At 42.7% G+C, this 22,813-nt stretch overlaps 1 pseudogene; it reads right to left on the bottom strand.

The window, feature by feature from the left end:
* Positions 1-18,499, bottom strand: part of LOC141111712 (zinc finger and BTB domain-containing protein 10 pseudogene) — a 92,152-nt pseudogene extending 73,653 nt beyond the window's left edge.
* Between the last annotated feature and the right edge of the window lie 4,314 nt (positions 18,500-22,813).

Here is a 22,813-nt window from a genome sequence, read left to right as displayed (position 1 = left end):
CTAATGGAGGGTGGTTTGTCCTAGGGGTCTGTACTAATAGAGGGGGGGTGGTTTGTTCTCGGGGGTCTGTACTAATGGAGGGGGGTCTTTACTAATGGAGGGGGGTGGTTTGTTCTGGGGGGTCTGTCTCAATGGAGGGGGGTGGTTTGTTCTGGGGGGTCTGTACTAATGGAAGGGGGTGGTTTGTTCTGGGGGGGCTGTACTACTGGAGGAGGGGTGGTTTGTTCTGGGGGGGTCTGTACTAATGGAGGGGTGGTGGTTTCGTCCTGGGGGGCCTATACTAATGTAGCGGGGGTGGTTTGTCCTGGGGGGTCTATACTAATGTAGGGGGTGGTTTGTCCTGGGGGGGTCTGTACTAATGTAGGGGGGTGGTTTGTCCTGGGGGGGTCTGTACTAATGGAGGGGAGGTAGTTTGGCCGGGGGGATCTGTACTAATGGAGGGGGGTGGTTTGTTGGGGGGTCTGTACTAATAGAGGGGGGTGGTTTGTTCTGGGGGGGTCTGTACTAATACAGGGGGGTGGTTTGTCCGGGGGGTCTGTACTAATGGAGGGGGTTTGTCCTAGGGGTCTGTACTAATAGGGGGGTGGTTTGTTCTGGGGGTCTGTACTAATGGAGGGGGTCTTTACTAATGGAGGGGGGTGGTTTGTTCTGGGGGGGTCTGTATTAATAGAGGGGGGTGGTTTGTTCTGGGGGGGTCTGTACTAATGGAAGGGGGTGGTTTGTTCTGGGGGGGTCTGTACTAATGGAGGAGGGGTGGTTTGTTCTGGGGTGTCTGTACTAATGGAGGGGGGTGTTTTTTTCTGGGGGTCTGTACTAATGGAGGAGGGGTGGTTTGTTCTGGGGGTCTGTACTAATGGAGGGGGGTGATTTGTTCTGGGGGTCTGTACTAATGGAGGGGGGGTGGTTTGTTCTGGGGGTCTGTACTAATTGAGGGGGTGGCTTCTTCTGGGGGTCTGTACTAATGGAGGAGGGGTGGTTCTGTACTAATGGAGGGGGGTTTGTCCTAGGGGTCTGTACTAATAGAGGGGGATGGTTTGTTCTGGGGGGTCTGTACTAATGGAGGGGGGTCTTTACTAATGGAGGGGGGTGGTTTGTTCTGGGGGGTCTGTCTCAATGGAGGGGGGTGGTTTGTTCTGGGGGGTCTGTACTAATGGAAGGGGGTGGTTTGTTCTGGGGGGCTGTACTAATGGAGGAGGGGTGGTTTGTTCTGGGGGGTCTGTACTAATGGAGGGGGGGTGGTTTCGTCCTGGGGGGGTCTATACTAATGTAGGGGGGTGGTTTGACCTGGGGGGTCTGTACTAATGTAGGGGGGTGGTTTGTCCTGGGGGGGTCTGTACTAATGGAGGGGGGGTTTGTCCTGGGGGGCCTGTACTAATGTAGGGGAGGTAGTTTGGCTGGGGGGGTCTGTACTAATGGAGGGGGGTGGTTTGTCGGGGGGTCTGTACTAATACAGGGGGGTGGTTTGTTCTGGGGGGGTCTGTACTAATGGAAGGGGGTGGTTTGATTTGGGGGGGTCTGTACTAATGGAGGAGGGGTGGTTTGTTCTGGGGTGTCTGTACTAATGGAGGGGGGTGGTTTGTTCTGGGGGTCTGTACTAATGGAGGAGGGTGGTTTCTTCTGGGGGGTCTGTACTAATGGAGGGGGGGTGGTTTGTTCTGGGGGGTCTGTACTAATGGAGGGGGAGTTTGTTCTGGGGGGTCTGTACTAATTGAGGGGGTGGCTTGTTCTGGGGGGTCTGTACTAATGGAGGAGGGGTGGTTCTGTACTAATGGAGGGGGGTTTGTCCTAGGGGTCTGTACTAATGGGGGGGTGGTTTGTTCTGGGGGGTCTGTACTAATGGAGGGGGGGTCTTTACTAATGGAGGGGGGTGGTTTGTTCTGGGGGGTCTGTATCAATGGAGGGGGGTGGTTTGTTCTGGAGGGTCTGTACTAATGGAAGGGGGTGGTTTGTTCTGGGGGGTCTGTACTAATGGAGGAGGGGTGGTTTGTTCTGGGGGGGTCTGTACTAATGGAGGAGGGGTGGTTTGTTCTGGGGGTCTGTACTAATGGAGGGGGGGTGGTTTCATCCTGGGGGGTCTATACTAATGTAGGGGGTGGTTTGTCCTGGGGGGTCTATACTAATGTAGGGGGGTGGTTTGTCCTGGGGGGTCTGTACTAATGTAGGGGGGTGGTTTGTCCTGGGGGGGGTCTGTACTAATGGAGGGGAGGTTTGTCCTGGGGGTCTGTACTAATGTAGGGGAGGTAGTTTGGCTGGGGGGGTCTGCACTAATAGAGGGGGGTGGTTTGTCCGGGGGGTCTGTACTAATGGAGGGGGGTTTGTCCTAGGGGTCTGTACTAATAGAGGGGGGGTGGTTTGTTCTGGGGGTCTGTACTAATGGAGGGGGGGTCTTTACTAATGGAGGGGGGTGGTTTGTTCTGGGGGTCTGTATTTTTGGAGGGGGGTGGTTTGTTCTTGGGGGGTCTGTACTAATGGAAAGGGGTGGTTTGTTCTGGGGGGGTCTGTACTAATGGAGGAGGGGTGGTTTGTTCTGGGGTGTCTGTACTAATGGAGGGGGGTGGTTTGTTCTGGGGGTCTGTACTAATGGAGGAGGGGTGGTTTGTTCTGGGGGGGTCTGTACTAATGGAGGGGGGGTGGTTTGTTCTGGGGGATCTGTACTAATGGAGGGGGGGTGGTTTGTTCTGTGGGGTCTGTACTAATTGAGGGGGGTGGCTTGTTCTGGGGGGTCTGTACTAATGGAGGAGGGGTGGTTCTGTACTAATGGAGGGGGGTGGTTTGTCCTGAGGGGGGCCTATACTGATGGGAGGTCTGTACTAGTGAGCGGCGCACTATGTTTCTTCCCCCACCTTCATATCAGCAAGGGAAGAGAAAAAAAGAAGCAAGGAAGAGGATTGTGGGACATGTAGTCCTGAGGACTGGCAGCCCCACTGTAACACGGAAACTGCTGCCCACACAGCATGCTCAGCTGAATGTGAGAGAGAGCCAGGAGCCCAGGAAAGCTTTCAGGGAAGTACACCCAGGACTCCAGAGGGAGAGGACAGTGCTGAGGGAACACCATCAGAGAGAGAACTCCACTGCCCTGTGCCACCAGAGGGAAAGCCACACAGCCTGGTGCCATCCCTGGTGGAGAATGGAGTCATTGCCAGAATACAGATCTGGGCTCTACCCAATGGAGTCACCACGGGCAATTCAGAGTGAGCAGACTCCTGATCAGAGGAACCGTTGTTGCTGTATCACTGGGTCAGGTGAGAGGGCCGATCTGTACTAATGGAGGGGGGGGTTTGTCCTGGGGGGGCCTGTACTAATGTAGGGGAGGTAGTTTGGCTGGGGGGGGTCTGTACTAATGGAGGGGGGTGGTTTGTCGGGGGGTCTGTACTAATAGAGGGGGGTGGTTTGTTCTGGGGGGTCTGTACTAATACAGGGGGGTGGTTTGTTCTGGGGGGGTCTGTACTAATGGAAGGGGGTGGTTTGATTTGGGGGGGTCTGTACTAATGGAGGAGGGGTGGTTTGTTCTGGGGTGTCTGTACTAATGGAGGGGGGTGGTTTGTTCTGGGGGTCTGTACTAATGGAGGAGGGTGGTTTGTTCTGGGGGGTCTGTACTAATGGAGGAGGGGTGGTTTGTTCTGGGGGGTCTGTACTAATGGAGGGGGGGTTTGTTCTGGGGGGTCTGTACTAATTGAGGGGGTGGCTTGTTATGGGGGGTCTGTACTAATGGAGGAGGGGTGGTTCTGTACTAATGGAGGGGGGTTTGTCCTAGGGGTCTGTACTAATAGGGGGGGTGGTTTATTCTGGGGGGTCTGTACTAATGGAGGGGGGGTCTTTACTAATGGAGGGGGGTGTTTTTTTCTGGGGGGTCTGTATCAATGGAGGGGGGTGGTTTGTTCTGAAGGGTCTGTACTAATGGAAGGGGGTGGTTTGTTCTGGGGGGGTCTGTACTAATGGAGGAGGGGTGGTTTGTTCTGGGGGGTCTGTACTAATGGAGGAGGGGTGGTTTGTTCTGGGGGTCTGTACTAATGGAGGGGGGTGGTTTCGTCCTGGAGGGGTCTATACTAATGTAGGGGGTGGTTTGTCCTGGGGGGTCTATACTAATGTAGGGGGGTGGTTTGTCCTGGGGGGTCTGTACTAATGTAGGGGGGTGGTTTGTCCTGGGGGGGTCTGTACTAATGGAGGGGAGGTTTGTCCTGGGGGTCTGTACTAATGTAGGGGAGGTAGTTTGGCTGTGGGGGTCTGTACTAATGGAGGGGGTGGTTTGTCGGGGGGTCTGCACTTATAGAGGGGGGTGGTTTGTCCGGGGGGTCTGTACTAATGGAGGGGGGTTTGTCCTAGGGGTCTGTACTAATAGAGGGGGGGTGGTTTGTTCTGGGGGTCTGTACTAATGGAGGGGGGGTCTTTACTAATGGAGGGGGGTGGTTTGTTCTGGGGGTCTGTATTTTTGGAAGGGGGTGGTTTGTTCTTGGGGGGTCTGTACTAATGGAAAGGGGTGGTTTGTTCTGGGGGGGTCTGTACTAATGGAGGAGGGGTGGTTTGTTCTGGGGTGTCTGTACTAATGGAGGGGGGTGGTTTGTTCTGGGGGTCTGTACTAATGGAGGAGGGGTGGTTTGTTCTGGGGGGGTCTGTACTAATGGAGGGGGGGTGGTTTGTTCTGGGGGGTCTGTACTAATGGAGGGGGGGTGGTTTGTTCTGTGGGGTCTGTACTAATTGAGGGGGGTGGCTTGTTCTGGGGGGTCTGTACTAATGGAGGAGGGGTGGTTCTGTACTAATGGAGGGGGGTGGTTTGTCCTGAGGGGGGCCAATACTGATGGGAGGTCTGTACTAGTGAGCGGCGCACTATGTTTCTTCCGCCACCTTCATATCAGCAAGGGAAGAGAAAAAAAGAAGCAAGGAAGAGGATTGTGGGACATGTAGTCCTGAGGACTGGCAGCCCCACTGTAACACGGAAACTGCAGCCCACACAGCATGCTCAGCTGAATGCGAGAGAGAGCCGGGAGCCCGGGAAAGCTTTCAGGGAAGTACACCCAGGACTCCAGAGGGAGAGGACAGTGCTGAGGGAACACCATCAGAGAGAGAACCCCACTGCCCTGTGCCACCACAGGGAAAGCCACACAGCCTGGTGCCATCCCTGGCGGAGAAAGGAATGGAGTCATTGCCAGAATACAGATCTGGGCTCTACCCAATGGAGTCGCCACGGGCAATTCAGAGTGAGCAGACTCCTGATCAGAGGAACCGTTGTTGCTGTATCGCTGGGTCAGGTGAGAGGGCCGATCGGCCATTATCTACTAAAGTTCATAAGAACTGCAGTCTCTGACCATCTCTTGTACTATGTCTGCAGTCTCTGACCATCTCTTGTATTATGTCTGCAGTCTCTGACCATCTCTTGTATCATGTCTGCAGTCTCTGACCATCTTCTGTAGTATGTCTGCAGTCTCTGACCATCTCCTCTATTATATCTCCAGTCTCTGACCGTCTCCTGTAGTATGTCTGCAGTCTCTGACCATCTCTTGTAACATGTCTCCAGTCTCTGACCATCTCTTGTATTATGTCTCCAGTCTCTGACCATCTCCTATAATATGCCTCGGGGCTCTTTCTAACAGACTTTCTAACAGAAGCCCTCTCTGTCGGCCCTGGTCAATTCCGTTACTACTCTTGAGAACCTGTTATAATTAGATCGCCGTGAGGTCAATAAAGCTTTCAAAGCTTTCTATGTGGAGTTTATTTTTCTCCATATATGCCTGGATGCCTGGATTCTTTGAGCCATCCCTCCAGAGAGACCCAGATTGTACAGGGTAGCAGAACATCGTAGATGTGATATAAGGCTTGTTATATCCAACATTGTAGTGAGATTGTACCCCAGAGGGGCGTGTGGAGCACTGTGTGGAGGATTTGCAGTGATTTGTGAACTATCCAGCATGTTTTCCTGTTTCCACTGAACGAATCACACCAATAACTTTGTTTACCTTTAGATGTATCTGCCTGCTACAGTTCTGCACAATATTTTATTGTTTGATTGCATGTATACTTTTTTTTCATGCATATTTGTCAACAATTTGTAGTTGACAGGAGCGCCGCTTCCTGATAGAGGTTTTTTGATAACCGATTGATGTATTGATCGGTGAGAAATAGTTTTTATCTTTTATATTCATTTGTAATTTTTTCTTAAGTGGCTGCTATTTTACACATTACCTCCTTTGGAGGACTGTTTTTCATATTGTTTTATTGGTTATCCGTAGCGCTGAGTGGGGAGGAATTCAGGAAAGGACTATTTTTTCTTCCTTTGTGTTTTTAGTGTTTAGGTATTCTATTAACATGTGTAGAACGAAAAAATTTGTTTTGTTTAGATTTGGTTCATTATTTAAATACATTTTGTTTAGTTAAATTTGTTCGTTTTTCGGAATTTGTTTTGTATTCAAATTGGCATTCAAATTTATTCTATTTGACATTCAAATTTCAGAAGATGGTTATGGTCTTTCTATTTTATTATATTATATCCTAATCTATTCAAATGTGTTCTATTCAAATTTCAGAAGACGGTTATATTCTTTCTATTTTATTATATTCTATTGTTATTTTCTATTCTTTTATTTTCTGTACTATTCTTTTCTATTCCTTTATTTTCTATTATAATTATATTCTATTCCTTTATTTTCTATTATATTGTATTGTATTCATTTATTTTCTATTCTATTCAGTTCTATTTTACTCTAATATATTCTTTACCTTTATTTTCTTTTATTCTATTCTTGTTTTTGAATATAATTTCAAATGCAAATACATTTTCTAATGCGATTCAAATTTCGGCCAAATTTTGTTTGGTTATTTTGGATTTGTTTAAATTCATTACTATTGTAGATCGGAAATTCAGATAGATCTGAATTTCTGAATAAGGAAAAATGTGTCTGAATTTCGGTTAATTTTTGGATGGTCTCTAATAGGGATTGGCCTATGTTTCCAAATGAGAGGTTGGCCCTAAAATGCATAAACATAGAGACACTGGGTTGACATACTAAATCAATACAGACCACCTACAGTACCTTGAAAAAGTATTCACACCTCTTGAAATTTTACACATTTTGTCATGTTACAACCAAAAACTTAAATGTATTTTATTGGGATTTTATGTGATGGATCAACACAAAATGGTGAATAATTGTGAAGTGGAAGGAAAATGATAAGTGGTTTTTCAATTTTTTTACAAATAAATATCTAAAGTGTGATGTGCATTTGTATTCAGCCCCTTTACTCTGATACTCCTAACTAAAATCTAGTGGAACCAACTACCTTCAGAAGTCATCTAATTAGTAAATAGAGTCCACCTGTGTGTAAGTTAATCTCAGTATAAATACAGATGTTATGTGAAGCCCTCATAGGTTTGTTAGAGAGCCTTAGTGAACAAAAAGCATTGTGAAGACCAATGAATACACCAGACAGGTCAGGGATAAAGTTGTGGAGAAGTTTAAAGCAGGGTTAGGTTATAAAAAAATATCCCAAGCTTTGAACATCTCACGAAGAACTGCTCAATCTATCTGAAAATGGAAAGAGTATAGCACAACTGCAGACCTACCAAGACATGGCCATCCACCTAAACTGACAGGCCGGGCAAGAAGAGCATTAATCAGAGAAGCAGCCAAGAGGCCCATGGTAACTCTGGAGGAGCTACAGAGATCCACAGCTCAGGTGAAAGAATCTGTCCACAGAACAACTGTTAGTTGTGCACTCCACAAATCTGGTCTTTATGCAAGATAGCCATAAGAAGTCCCGTTAGCATCCCAAAGCCATGTGGAGGACACAACAAACATGTGGAAAAAGGTGCTCTGGTCAGATGAGATGAAAATTTAACTTTTTGGCTTAAAAGAAAAATGCTCTGTGTGGCAGAAAACTAACACTGCACATTACCCTGAACACACCATCCCCACAATGAAACATGATGGTGGCAGCATCATGTTGTGTGGGTGCTTTTCTTTAGCAGGGACGGCGAAGCTGGTCAAAGTTGATGGGAAGATGGATGGAGCCAAATACAGGGCAATCTGAGAAGAAAACCTGTTAGAGTCTGCAAAAGACTTGAGAATGGGGCAGAGGTTCACCTTCCAGCAGGACAACAACCCTAAACATACAGACAGAGCTACAATGGAATGATTTAGATAAAAGCATATTCATGTGCTAGAATAGCCCAGTCAAAGTCCAGACCTGAATCCAATTGAGAATCTGTGGCAAGACTTGAAAATGGCTGTTCACAGACGCTCTCCATCCAATCTGACAGAGCTTGAGCTATTTTGCAAAGAAGAATGGGCAAAAGTTTTACTCTTTAGATGTGCAAAGCTGGTAGAAAAATACCCAAAAAGACTTGCAGCTGTAATTGCAGCTAAAGATGGATCTACAAATAGTGACTCAGGGGGACCGAATACAAATGCACGCCACACTTTTCAGATATTTATTTGTAAAAAAAAATCTATCACATAAAATCCCAATAAAATAAATTTAAGTTTTTGGTTGTAACATAACAAAATGTTAAATTCCAAAGGGTGTGAATACTTTTTCAAGGCACTGTATTTTTCAAAGTGTATGTTTATTTTGAAAAATTAAGTTTTCTTAGCTTAATAGATGGTGTAAAATTTGTGTTCACAATCAAATACTCTGATATCTTCACCCATCTTGATTGGCTGTCCTGGAATGATGTAACTTCCTCATATACACACAGACTTTAATTCCTCCTACCATCCAAGGAATGCCAAGATACAACAAATTGCACATATGAAGCTCAGTGTGCAATCTAAAAAAACTTGCTAGCAGACAGGTAAGAAGAATTTATTGCAGAAGAGACACACTGGGGTTCATTTACTAAAGGCAAATCCACTTTGCACTACAAGCGCACTTGGAAGTGCAGTGGCTGTAGATCTGAGGGGGACATGCAAGGAAAATAAAAAACAGCATTTTTGCTTGTACATGATTGGATGATAAAATCAGCAAAGCTTCCCCTCATTTCAGATCTTCCCCTCAGATCTAAAGCGACTGCACTTCTAAGTGCACATCCACCTTTAGTAAATCAACACCATTGAGTCTCTTCTGCAATAAAAGCCTCCCTGCTAGATTTTTTTTTATAACAGTAATGATTCTATTTCATTTCCTTTTCTTCAAACTTTGGTGTGTTCCCCCAAACAATGGCTTTATTTAAGAAGGTATGCATATATTTCTTTTACTAGCAACCTATGTGAACGTAGATATTACTTACTGATAAAACCACCTTCTTTCCTGTGGACAAAATAACCACACAGCCATTCTGAACACATTTTCCACAGCACTGTCCTGGAATAATCTCATATTTTGTACCCTGGTGGGAAAAGGCATTTTTAATCAGGAAAAAAAAAACAAAGTGTTTAAAGTGACATGAATAAACTTTTTATTGTACTTAAAGTGTACAGTATATATAGCTAAATGTTTTTCCTAGTTTTGGATAGAGAGGGGAAGAGTAAGAATTCCAGTGAGGTCTTTACTGCTATCCAAGGCTCTATTATAGAGATCTACCTTCACTTACTGTCCTGTTAACAATGTTTTACCAAGCAACAGCAACATACACAGAAATGTTTGTCTTTAGCAGAGTAGGGGTAAGAATAGTACCCCTGTCAGATTTGTATTACTATCTATGTTCCTGCTGTAGATGTTTCCTACTTCTGTGAAACCATTGTTAGCAGGACATGTAGTAAGTATTAATTTCTCTAACAGAGCCCCGGATAGTAGTACAAACCAAACTGAAGTTATAATCCTTCTCCACTGTATCCAAAACTAGAAAAAAATGGCTTGACAATATATTTTAATATGCAGTTTGGATAAAAGTAACTTTTTGCATAGGCAAGAAACATGTTCTATCTTCTTATAAGTCAAAAGAAAAAATAACAAAGGCACACATGAGCAGGGCAATATACAAAACAATACAAAAACTTCCCAAGAGACTTTCTAGCTGGCCAGTAAAAAAAAAAAAAAAAAAAACCTGACCAAACTGTTCCAAATACTCAGATTAGAAAAAGAGCTTTTTTTATTGGATATATTACAACATAGTTAGGAACTAGATTTAGGGAGTCACACTTTATCTTGTGTTAGGGATCACACTTTTCAGAGATGCCTTGAAGGGACAGTGCGGTTTACATGTAGTTGCAATTGTATGCAACAAAAATAGTATTTTAGTACTCACTGTAAAATCATATCTTTGGGGTCCATTGAGGTACACAGGAAGTCATTAAAGCAGTTTTAAAACCAAAAACAAACATTTACTATATTACATTCTGAGATATAGAGGTTGTATACGTTTTTTTTATTTTTCTTTCTTTCTTTTATATGCCTTAAAAAATTACTGCGCTACGGTCAAAGCATAAGATAGCTGCTGACACTACAATACGACAAATTGTGCAAGTGGTAAATTAAAAAGTGCAGCGCTGAACATAAACCATATTGCATGTGCAAAACAAGAAAAAACAATAACAATGTGCAAATATGCAAATATGAACATAAACCATATTAAATGTGCAAAACAAGCATGAAAATGCAATGTGCAAGTATATAAATCGATGTGAGCTCAAATATATGAGGTAATGTTACCATATACCAATAATAATAAAGTGCATAGTGCTACAAACAACCATTAAAAATAAATATTGAAAAGTCCACGTATGAAAACTAGAACTGAGAGTGTAAGGCAGCCACCGTGCATTCAAACAGTTTGAAGTAAGGAAGGTTGAAAGTAAAAATCCATTCAGCATGGATAAAAGTTAACCACTGTCCACTGAAGGAGTCACCCGGGACTGTGCACCTGTCACCCAGAGGGGAGAGTAAATACTCTCACTGGAATGCATGGACTCTATTTCCAGCGGAAAAGAGTCAAACAAGCATGAAGATGGAGCTGTGTATTTATGCTCTGAGAACAGTCACTGGAGATCTGTCGCCACAGTATACCACAACTTCTTACCACTGAGTTAAATCTTGGACTCCACACTGTGCTGTCAGATGGAGCCCAAGATTCAACTCAGTGGTGAGACGTTGTGGTATACTGAGGTGATGGATCTCCAGTGACTGTTCCTCAGAGCATCAATACACAGTTCCATCTTTATGCTTGTTTGACTCTTTGCCGCTGGCAATAGAGTCCAGCGCATTCCAGTAGGAGTATTTACTCTCCCCTCTGGGTGGTAGATACACAGTCTCGGGTGGCTCCTTCAGTGGACAGTGGTTAACCTTTCTTTATCCATACTGAGTGGATTTTTACTTTTAACTTTCCTTTCAAATTGTTTGAATGCACAATGGCTGCCTTACACTCTCAGTTCTAGTTTTCATACGTGGACTTTTCAATATTTATTTTTAATGGTTGTTTGTAGCATTATGCACTTTATTATTTTTGGTATATAGTAACATTACCTCATATATTTGAGCTCACATCGATTTGTATACTTGCACATTGCATTTTCATGCTTGTTTTGCACATTTAATACGGTTTATGTTCATATTTGCATATCTGCACATTGTTATTGTTTTTGCTTGTTTTGCACATGCAATATGGTTTATTTTCTTTCTATGCACCTAGTGATCTGCCAGTAAGTCATTTGTTTTTTATGTAAAACCTCCCAAGAGGCAAAAGAAAAATGTTTGCTGTAACTGATTAAAGAGTGTTAGCTGGAGTTTGCCTTCAATGTGTTAGTGCATTTAAATACACTAGTACATCTAACATTCCCCTCTCCCCAGATTAATGCCCCGTACACACGGTCGGACATTGATCGGACATTCCGACAACAAAATCCTAGGATTTTTTCCGACGGATGTTGGCTCAAACTTGTCTTGCATACACACGGTCACACAAAGTTGTCGGAAAATCCGATCATTCTGAACGTGGTGATGTAAAACACGTACGTTGGGACTATAAATGGGGCAGTAGCCAATAGCTTTCATCTCTTTATTTATTCTGAGCATGCGGGGCACTTTGTGCGTTGGATTTGTGTACACACGATCGGAAATTCCGACAACGGATTTTGTTGTCGGAAAATTTTATAGCCTGCTCTCAAACTTTGTGTGTCGGAAAATCTGATGGAAAATGTGTGATGGAGCCTACACACGGTCGGAATTTCCGACAACAAGGTCCTATCACACATTTTCCGTCGGAAAATCCGACCGTTTGTACGGGGCATAACAACCCTATTGGACAAAAAGTGTCTTTGTTGCTCCTCCATCCAGAGTGGTGACACTTTAAGACAGTAAGCCAGCCCAGGAAAAACCCTCCAGCTACCAGCATGCCTCAGATTTGTAGCAAAGCAGTACTGAGGCCATGATCATACAGAGGGGCAGTACCTGTGTCCCTCAGTACACTCCAAAAAAAAATGTACAAAAATCGTATTTTCTTTCTTGTTCATTAACAGCTTCAAGTCCACCCTATTACAGTTTTACTGCTACAGGGCGGCACCTGTGCGCCAGATCACGTATATATATATATATATATATATATATATATATATTATGGTAGGGGGCACACATGTGCGCCGCCAGCGGCTCACTTCAGCAGTGATTACACACAGCGGAAGCTGATTGGCAGGTGCAGGGTACTCAATGTCCTCCGGCATACGCCGATCACCAGGCGGAGACACAGAACAGTGTTATGCCTGTGTTGTCTATGCCATAGTGTTGTCTGACTGAAGATTGGAAAACTCTCCAGCAAGATGGTCCAATGATGCACAGACAGTCAAATCACCTGAAACCTCAGGATGTTTATCGGGAGATGAGATTCCTCCTATGACCAACCTCACTGCACTGACAAGGTGCCCAGCATTGCCCCTCATGAGCTCAAGCATTTCTCCTCATGAGGGTCGTCCAAGACTTGGGTGGGAAAGACTTACCTGACTAGAGAGCCGGATTCCTTAGCCATCCAGCCAGGAAACACCTGGTCTAGAGATTGGACCAACTTGTCCCACAACGAAAAAATATTGTGTTGAAGATGTCTGAAGTGAAACTGGGCAAAGGGAACTGTCTCGAAGGAGACTACCATCCAGGACTCTCAAAAAGTCAGCCGGCTTCTGGATTTAATAGTTTGAAAGTGAGACCATAGAGCCTGAAGTATCTTTTGTGAAAGGAACGCTCTGGCCTGAGAGGATTCCAGAGCTAAAATCAGATCCTGCAGTAATTTTCAGCATTGATTTCTGGAGGTGCTGATATTATTGTCTGGACAGTCAGAGATCCATTGTCCAACAGAGTTCTAATCAACTGTTCCCACAACAAGTAGTCGTCTAAGGCAGTGTTTTTCAATTCCAGTCCTCAAGGCGCCCCAACAGGTCATGTTTTCAGACTTTCCATTATTTTGCACAGGTGATTTAAACAGTTTCGCTGCCTTAGTAATTACCACAGCTGTTTCATCTGAGGGAAATCCTGAAAACATGACCTGTTGGGGCGCCTTGAGGACTGGAGTTGAGAAACACTGGTCTAAGGATCTGACAATGGGTATGTCACAAGAGCAGAGCAGGAGTAATATTGAGGCCAGTACCTTGGTAGATACCCTAGGTGCAGAAAAGTGGTTGCAGGAAGGGGCTACAAACTTAAGAGGCCACACAACAAAGTATAGGAATCGCTGATGCGCTGGAAAGATGGGGACATGTAGGTAAACATCTCTGATGTCGACAATAGCCATAAATTCTCCCTAGTTAAGGAAGTGATGATAGATTTGATGGATTCCATTTCAAAATTTTGGGCCTAGTAAAGACATTCAGAGCCTTGAGCTTCAAGATGGGGGAACAGTATACATATTTGATTAAAAACCACCCCTTAAAGTGTCACTAAAGGCATTTTCTTAGGATAGATTGGACAGGGATTCGAACACCTCAGTTTTTATTGATGTCTGTGTGTCCTATTAAAGGGGTTCACTCTCTCTATTTGTCCTGTTTACCCTTATATACAATTGAAAATAAAAGAAATGAGTGGGGGAAATCTTCTAATGGGGGCACTAGCTCTGATGACCCTAGTGGCACTCCAGAATTCCCTCATTTTGGAGGGATTTCCTCTCACTTCTTTTTTGGCTATGGTACAGGAATCAAAGAAAATTCCCCCAGTGGGACAAACAAAAACTGATGAGTTATAACCATCCATCCAACATGAAAAAAAAAAGGTTTTGCTGTTAGTGACACTTTAAACTGTTTTGCTACAAGGACTGGGCATTGACACTTTGATCCAATCTCCTAGAGGGCTCAATGAAGAGCTGCTAGTCTATGCAGGGACACAGGAAGGTTGGTGGTTAAAAACCAAGAAGGAGCAGTGAGCAAAACTCGTTTGTAGCTCTGGGATATCACCTTCTACTGACATACAAGCTGTCCAAACATCTTAACAAGGATACAAAATGTTCCCCTACTCTGGAAAGTGATACTCGGGCTCCAGAATATAAGTTGCTAGAAAAGAGCATAAAGTGCCAGAGCTCGCAAACTTATATTTTGAAATAACATTCCTGCAGGCTCACCGTTAGTTCCTCCATTCTCTTTAAACAATTTAATTCAACTACCCATTCTGTAATGCTACGAGCAACCAGAGTACTCCAATGTCTAGGTATCATTTTTTCACGCTACAGAGAGGAGGAAGTGAAACAGCCCCTTTTTAACTGCCATCAGAGACCCTGAAATAATAGAAAGTAGGGCTAATTCTGGAGACATCTGGTAGGCCGTCTCAGTAACATGGGAACAGATCTGAAAACAGACTCCCAAAATAGTTTGATCTGGGGACAGGTCTACCATATGTGAATTATTGTGCTTACATCTCCTCCACAGCGCCAACACTTTTCAGGGTAAATCGAAAATACCTAACTTTCTAACAGACGAATCCCAAACTCTCAACAAAGATGGCGTCAGGGGTGAGAATGATTGTCTAGATGGGTGAAAAAGAGGCGCAATCCATGGTAGAGAGGTCAAAGGGACAGTGGTTATTTGCTATTCAAGAGACACCCACTGTTTTGTTTGACCATGAAAAAAACAGTCCAATATTATGGTCATAATGGATACTATATGCTAAAATTCCATATGCTGTAGGCCCACTCCCCCCTCTGTCTTCCGCATTACTAAGATATCATGTCGGAGCCTAGCCAAAGAATTCAGCCAAAGATAATGAAGTAGGCTAGATCGTAAGGAGCAGAAAAAAGCCAGTGTAGAGGCTATAAGAAGTTTTTGATATAGATACAAAAAACGGGGTAAAATATCCATCTTATACACTGCCATTCATGTTTCCCCATGGCCCTAGACTGCAACCTACTAATCGTTGAGTTCAACAAGGGCAAATAGTTCAAGTAATAGACTTTATTCTCTGAAGGAGCAGAATTCACTCCTAAATATTTAAGAGATTGCGACTTCTCATTGAAATGGAAAAGTAGCCTCCAACATTTCTTCTTCAGATAGCTGTAAAGTAATATTAAGATACCAATATTTTGTGACATTCACTTTAAAGTTACTGTGGAGGCCAAATTGTTCCAATTTGTGGAGAATGCCTAGAAAGGCTACTCTTGGGTCAGATACATACAGTATAGGAGTAAGTCATCAGCAAAAATACTCAGTTTATGTGAACTGTTACCCACCTGTACCTCCTGGATAGAAACATTAGACCGTAAAACAACCGCCAGGTGTTCCAAGGCAAAAATATAAAGGTACGGTGATAGCGGGGGCACCTACTTGTTTCAAAGATGCTACTATGAACCTCCAATCCAGGCTATCAAAAGCCCTCTCCACACCTGGATAAAAGCACAGCGGGCTTTTGAACCTCCGGGCATGATGTATCAAGAGGCTCGTCTTTATAATATTATCATGTGCTTTCCTGCTGGGAACAAATCCCATCTGGTCTAAACCTATAAAAGAAGGAATCACAATATGCAGACGAGAAGCCAGAAGTTTAGAAAAATTGTGGGGGGGGACACTTTACACAGAGGAAAGCTTGTATGATCATTTGGGAATAGTGGGTTGATGGAAAGCCAAGCTTGAATGGTTGAAGGGTCTTGCCAACAAAGAGGTTGAGAGAGTGTAGAAATAAAAGGGACATTTTTTAAAAAGCTGAAGTATATTGTATGCATATATCTTCCTTTGTTTTGTTTTCAAGAAAAACCTCTTTTGAGACCTAGTGATATCATAACTGGTATTGCTGCTGGTCCTTGATAAGTAGTAAGACTGAATTTTTTGGAATGGGGCCAGCAGGCTCCTATACAAGTTATCGCACCCTGCCTCTGATCGTATTTCAAAAGCTCTCCCAAACAGTGGGTGGCTCAATGGAGGGTTTCATCTAAATGTTGACCACTTATGGGTGGCCTCAAGTCACTGCACTGCTGTTTTTCAGAGTTACATGAAAGAACACCTCTCCAGCATCCCTTTAGACTTCTCCCTGCTGGCCACTGAGTGCTGCAAACTTTAGCTGATTGTGGACCATTGCACAGCGAATGTCAAGGTCTGCCCCTCTGCTGAGAAGCAGACTTGATGAAAAACCTATTTTGACTGGATACACATGACTACACAGTGCTTTCACCCTTGACATCTCAGTCTCTACCCTTGGCATCTGTCCTTCCATATTATGCTCAGCAACAACAGTACAGTGGGTGACATCAGCCCTAAAGATCACACACACAAATGATGAAGAGAAAAATGATCGATAGCAGGGAAAGTGAACAGCTGTGAGAGGCGGGCCAAAGAAAGTACGATTCAAGAGGATCGATGATGTTCACTTAGGAAATTAAGGTAAGCTTGGCTTTGTATTATAAGGTCAAAGCCAGAGCTGGATAAAAGGCAAGTAAGAACAAAGCTTTGGAAAGCCCTTACAACCAACTATCAGTTGGTTCTTTAAAAACAGGCACGTCCTCTACTGCAATAGTAAAGCTTGTTGGGGGGGGGGGCACAGCAGGATCCACAGAGGGAACGTACCACTCCCCACACAAAACCGATAAAAGACTAACATTTAGGGGGCAGAACAAACACTTTATGAGGATGTTTCCAATCTCCAAACATTCTCCTAATGTAAATGCACCACTGTATCTAGAACAAGCTCTGCCCTCCCCTGAGAAATGAATCTGATGTGGAGCTCAATCAGCTGGATACACTGGACCCTGGATACACCCCCCCCCCCCCCCTCCACTGTCCATGGTGTCTCAGTTTGATATTGCATCTGAAGTATATTTAATTAAAACCAGCAAAAAATACTGTAGCTGCCATAGTCCAGATTGGACGTACATTGCCATATACAAAAAAAAAAAAAAAACTGTTATTAAAAACACTTCAATAAATAGCAGTTGTTGCTTTATAAAAATGCCTAAACAAAGATACATTAAAAATCACAACATAAACAATAAAGGAAGAAAATAAGAAATAAAAACTAATAATTAGAGAAACAAAAAAACAATCTACACTTTCAAGTGTAGATTAATACAGTTATTAAACAGGACAATTCTACTTACCAGGTCACATTTGGTTTTGCAGATAATGGCTTGGCAATTCATTTCATGCAGTAGTGTTGAGCTGCTAACCATAAAAGTACAATTGCACTCATAGCAGCTATTTGGAGCAGTATAAATTGGAGAGCCAGGCTATAAATGAAAGGCAAGAAGCACATTTAAAATAAAATGCAAAATAGATACTTTCACAAGTGACATTTAACCCCCTATAATGGTAGAACCACCAGTGCCTCAATTATCAATTCATGTGCAGATAAAATAAGTAAACACAAATTTTCTTTTCACATGACTGGATAATTGAAGTGAATCCTTACACAATGTATTGTGTGAACATTCTCAAAGCCTTAAGTAAATAAGCTTCATAGCCTAGACATTCCTGTTCTGTAGTTTTATAGTCTTATATCTGCAGTGTGCAATCATCTAAGGCTGTGGTTTCCAAACTGCGGCCCATGGGCTGGATGTGGCCCTTTATTTGCCTTTGTATGGCCCTTGGTTTGCTATTTCTCCCACTGTCAACAAGGTTAAGGCACCATTCCTTCCACTGAAATCAGTAGTGGGGCACTATTCTTCCCTTTGACACCAACAATGGGGCACTATTTCTACCACTGACATAAATAAATAGGCACTATTCCTCCCACCAATACCAATGATGGACATTATCCCTCCTCCTTCTAACCACATGTGCTTTGTCAATTTTTTACTCTAACTGTCTACCAGGTCTGAGAAATTGTTTACTCCCATTGACACTGGGACAGTTTCTACTTCCACCAGCCACAGTCTGACCCCCACTAAATTCTGACAGACAGAAAACTGGCCCTTTGCTTAGAAAGTTTGGAGACCCCTGATCTAAGGTGAAACTCCCTCTGACTGCAGAGATTTGGAGTGAGATTTGATGATACTGCTACTGTACAGCTGTTCTTCTGAAGGCTTGCTGGCAAGGGCCTGTAGTGCATGCATCATCCTGCATCTGCTTTATTCATTCTGTGGAACTGTGCTTCCTATAGCTTTCTTACCTTTCTTGGTCATTATCCCCCACTTATCAGATCCACCATTCAGATCCACCATCAGAGGCAGCTCTGACATATGGAAATCAAAGCCTATGTTTGCTATCGAAATGTCCACCTCCACACAGAGTCAAAGTGCAGAACAGGGTTAGTGATAAGTCAGTATTAAGGAAACAGCAGCTACAAGCAATATTGGTGACAAGTCTTTTACCCCCCCCACTTGCATTTTTTGTGAACAACTTCCCTTTTAGGTAGGGTCTCAGCATTCCCCAATTTTCTTGGGGTGGCTAGATTGTGGTCAGTGGGTGCAGAAAATATTCTGGCGTGACTGGGAGGAATAATACCCCATCTTTGGTATCAGTAGGAGGAATAGTGCCCCATTGTTGGTTTCAGCAGGAAGAACAGTATATCATTGTTGGTGTCAGTGGAAAGAATAGTGCCCCATCAATGGTGTCAATGGGAACAATTATGCCCCATTGTTGATGTCAGTGGAACGCATAGTGCCCCACCACTGGTATTAGTGGGAGAAATTATTACCCATTGTGGGTGTCAGTGGGAGGAATACTGCCCCATCATTGGTGTCAGTAAGAGGAATATCAGTGGGAAGAATAGTGCCTCATCATTGGTGTCAGTGGAAGGAATCATGCCCCACTGTTGGTGTCAAAGGGAGGAATGTCAGTTGAAAATGGTATAGAGGAGGGGCAGGAGGCGGAGCCTAGCGGAGCAGACATGCATTGTTAGAGCTCCACACCGCTGAGGAGAGAAGAGAAGGACAAAGCGGAGCCTGCAGACTCAAAAGGTATCCATTTGAACCTTTTTGCCCCAGGGAACAAACTGTGAAAGTTTGGGCAGGAAATATGGTACTGGGAGGAAACCGTGGCAGAAATAAAAATCACCTCACAAAGAGCTCACAGGCACTCACTGCAGCTGAAGCAGCTCCAGTCACCTCACAAGATACAGCATCAGGGCGCTCTCACAGACAGAAAATGTCACAGCAAGACTCTCCATTTGAGTCAGATACAGAACAAATCCTCTCACAAACTTCTCCACAAGCCTCCTCAGTATCCCCAGTAATATTATCACAATTTGAAAAGATGCTTCATAAGGCTTTAAAACAAACCTCAGACCAAATAACAAAAAGCCTAACCAAAGAAATAAGAGAGCTGGGAAACCGCACCGCAGCCTTAGAAATAAAAATGGATGAAATTGAAATTACAACCCAAGAAAATATAACAGAATTGGAACAATTAAAAAAAGAGAATTTAATACTTCAAACTAAGCTCGAAGATTACGAAAATAGAGCCAGACGTTCAAACTTGCGCATAAGGGGAATACCTGAAACTGTGACAGACCTGCAATCTACTATTACTGCTCTATTACAAGAACTAAAACCAGATATCCCTATTGAACGTTTAGAACTGGACAGAGTACACAGAGCCCTCACAGCCAAAAAGAAAGATGGACCCCCACGTGATATAATCACAAAATTTCATTATTACAGAACGAAAGAACAAATACTAATTGCTGCAAGAGAAAAAAAGGAACTTAATTTTCATGGACACAATTATCAAATTTTTGCTGACCTATCCCAACTTACTATTACTAAAAGACGATCCATGAAACCCCAACTAATGGAACTGCAATGCCACAACATTATGTATCAATGGGGCTTCCCCTTTTCAGTCAGATTTAACTACCAAGGAACAATTTACAGAAGCAGATCAGCAGATGAACTACAACAAACCCTTTTAAAATTAAATCTGACAGAACCCACAAGCAGCAACACTTCCACACGCAGAAGAGTGGCATCATCTTCACCTTCAGGCAGCACCCAGAAAATTTCAGAACAAAATGGGAATCATCATTCTCACAAAAGAGGCCGTTATGCCACATCATCCATGGACCAAGAAGATTCAATGGACTGACATCCTAATTCCTGATATCTCTTCATTTATTATACTAAGAGATGGTTCTCTATAAAAAACCTGTATTTATAACTGAATGTAACTGCATTCTGATAGTCACACACTGTGTGGGATCATGTTACATTCCAGTTATATTTCTTATTATTTCTGATTCATATAGCCTTAGAATATATAAGTGAAATAAGGAAATTCTTGTTCAGTTATATATTATCAGGTAATAATAATAGATTTATTACTTTTTAGGACAAATATGTTCAATAATCCAGAAGTAATGGAAGCTTTTTCTTTCTTTTCTTAAAACAAATATATTATTACCTAACTAGTTCCTAGAATTATGTTTTTGTTTATTCTAATCTGAAGCAATACAACCTCAATTTTATGAGTTAACATATCTAAACAGTTACATATGAATAAAATATGTAATTGTTTACTCTAAAAGGATTAAAATCCCAAAATAATTCAAACTATCTTCATCAATACCAAAGTTATTAACAGTACCTTTCTAACTGAATTATTTAGCCTAGGGCAAGACTAACCATATACAACCACCCTGGAATAAATCATTTCAACAAAAACTATATTCTGCACTCCAATTAATGAAACATCATTTTGATGTCTTTTGACATAGCACTTCTCTCCTGTAAGCGGAAGATCCGTGTACCCCCATTAGCCCTCCTCATTCTCCCAACCATATTATGTGGGAGTGTGACGAAGGCACTTATTCCCCTGAGAGAGATATTTATTCTCTTTCACGGGTAAATTGTGATTACTTGCAAAAAATAATTTATACAATGTATCATCTAATCTCATATGTTTTTTGTTTACTCTTTACTCCAGAATTCACTGGTTTCTTTTCTATCTATTCATCTCTTCAGTCCACACAGGTTGATCTGCGCAGTCAGCTCTGCATAACAAAAAGTAAGTCAAAACTATTTGATCTATTGCCATGGCACCACTGAATATACTTTCCCTGAATGTTCAGGGAATAAATGTCCCTCAAAAAAGGACCAAAGCCTTCCGTACTTTCCATAACAAGAAGGCTCACATAGTATGCCTCCAAGAAACACACTTCACCAAAGATTCTACTCCAAAATATATTTCTCCTTTTTATCAACAAATTTACATGGCTTCTGCCTGTACCAAGCAAAGGGGAACTCTAATTGCATTTCACCGATCCACATCATTCACCTTATCATCAGAAATTAAAGACCCAGAAGGTAGATACCTGATACTCATGGGTTATATAATGGATACAGCAATCACGGTGATTTCCTACTACGCTCCTAACAAACAACCTACACCATTCCTCTCACATATATTACAAGTGATTAATACACACAAAATAGGAACAGTGATAATGTGTGGGGATTCGAACCAGGTCCTCCTCCCATTTCTAGATAAATCACCTTTTACACCATCCAAAATAACCTCTAGATTACCTTTTTCTCAACTTCTTTCCAAATACAATCTGGTAGATTCATGGAGAGAAAGTAACCCAATGAAAAAGAATTTCACTTATTTCTCGCACCCTCATCAAACCTTCACCAGAATAGATCATATTTTTCTAACAATAGGAATGATACCAGAAATTATTGCATCAGATATAATTCCGATTCCGTGGTCTGACCATAATGCAGTATACACTACTATAGCCTCAGCCATACCAAAAGCGCATGACCCAACGTGGTACTTACCGGACATAATGCTCAAACACCCACTACATCAGATGGCCATTGAACAAGCTTTAAAGGAATACATATCAATTAATAATACAACAGACATCTCCCCAATAACACTGTGGGAAGCTCATAAGCCTGTCTTGCGTGGTACAATACAAAGACAAATGGCACTATTTAAACAGGAACGCAAAAATCTAGCAAAAAAACTAGAACTCAATTTTAATGCAGCCTACATATCATTTCAAGATAATCCATCTCAGAGTACAAAATCTCATCTGGAAAAATCTAGATTGGAATACGATCTATTTCTCACTGAGTCAGTTGATAAATCCCTCAAACGCTCCAAACACAATTTCTACATGAATACAAACAAACCAGGTACATATTTGGCTCGGGCATTAAATTCAACTAACAAATCTTTCAAACCAATACGTTTGAAATTATCAAAAAATGTTTACACTTGTAATCCAGTTAAAATAGTCCATAAATTTCACTCACATCTCGCAACTTTATACAAGACAAACAATGAATTTAATCCTACAGAGGCTGAATTCTTCTTCTCAAAAATAACCTTACCTGAGTTATCTCAGAATCAAAAAAGCAGTTTGGATGAGCCTATAACTATAGATGAAGTTGCTAATGCCATAAAAGACCTAAAACTTAACAAAAGACCAGGCTTTATACTATAAAACATTCTCAGAAATACTCTCTCCCATTCTCACTAAAACTTTTAACAAACTTCTAGATGGACATTCTCTTCGGCAAGAAACACTAATGGCAATTGTTTGT

The sequence above is a fragment of the Aquarana catesbeiana genome, linkage group LG11 (assembly GCF_042186555.1).
Source record: "Aquarana catesbeiana isolate 2022-GZ linkage group LG11, ASM4218655v1, whole genome shotgun sequence".
NCBI lineage: Eukaryota > Metazoa > Chordata > Amphibia > Anura > Ranidae > Aquarana > Aquarana catesbeiana.
The sequence above is the reverse complement of the archived record's forward strand: the minus strand, read 5'-3'. Positions and strand labels throughout refer to the sequence as shown.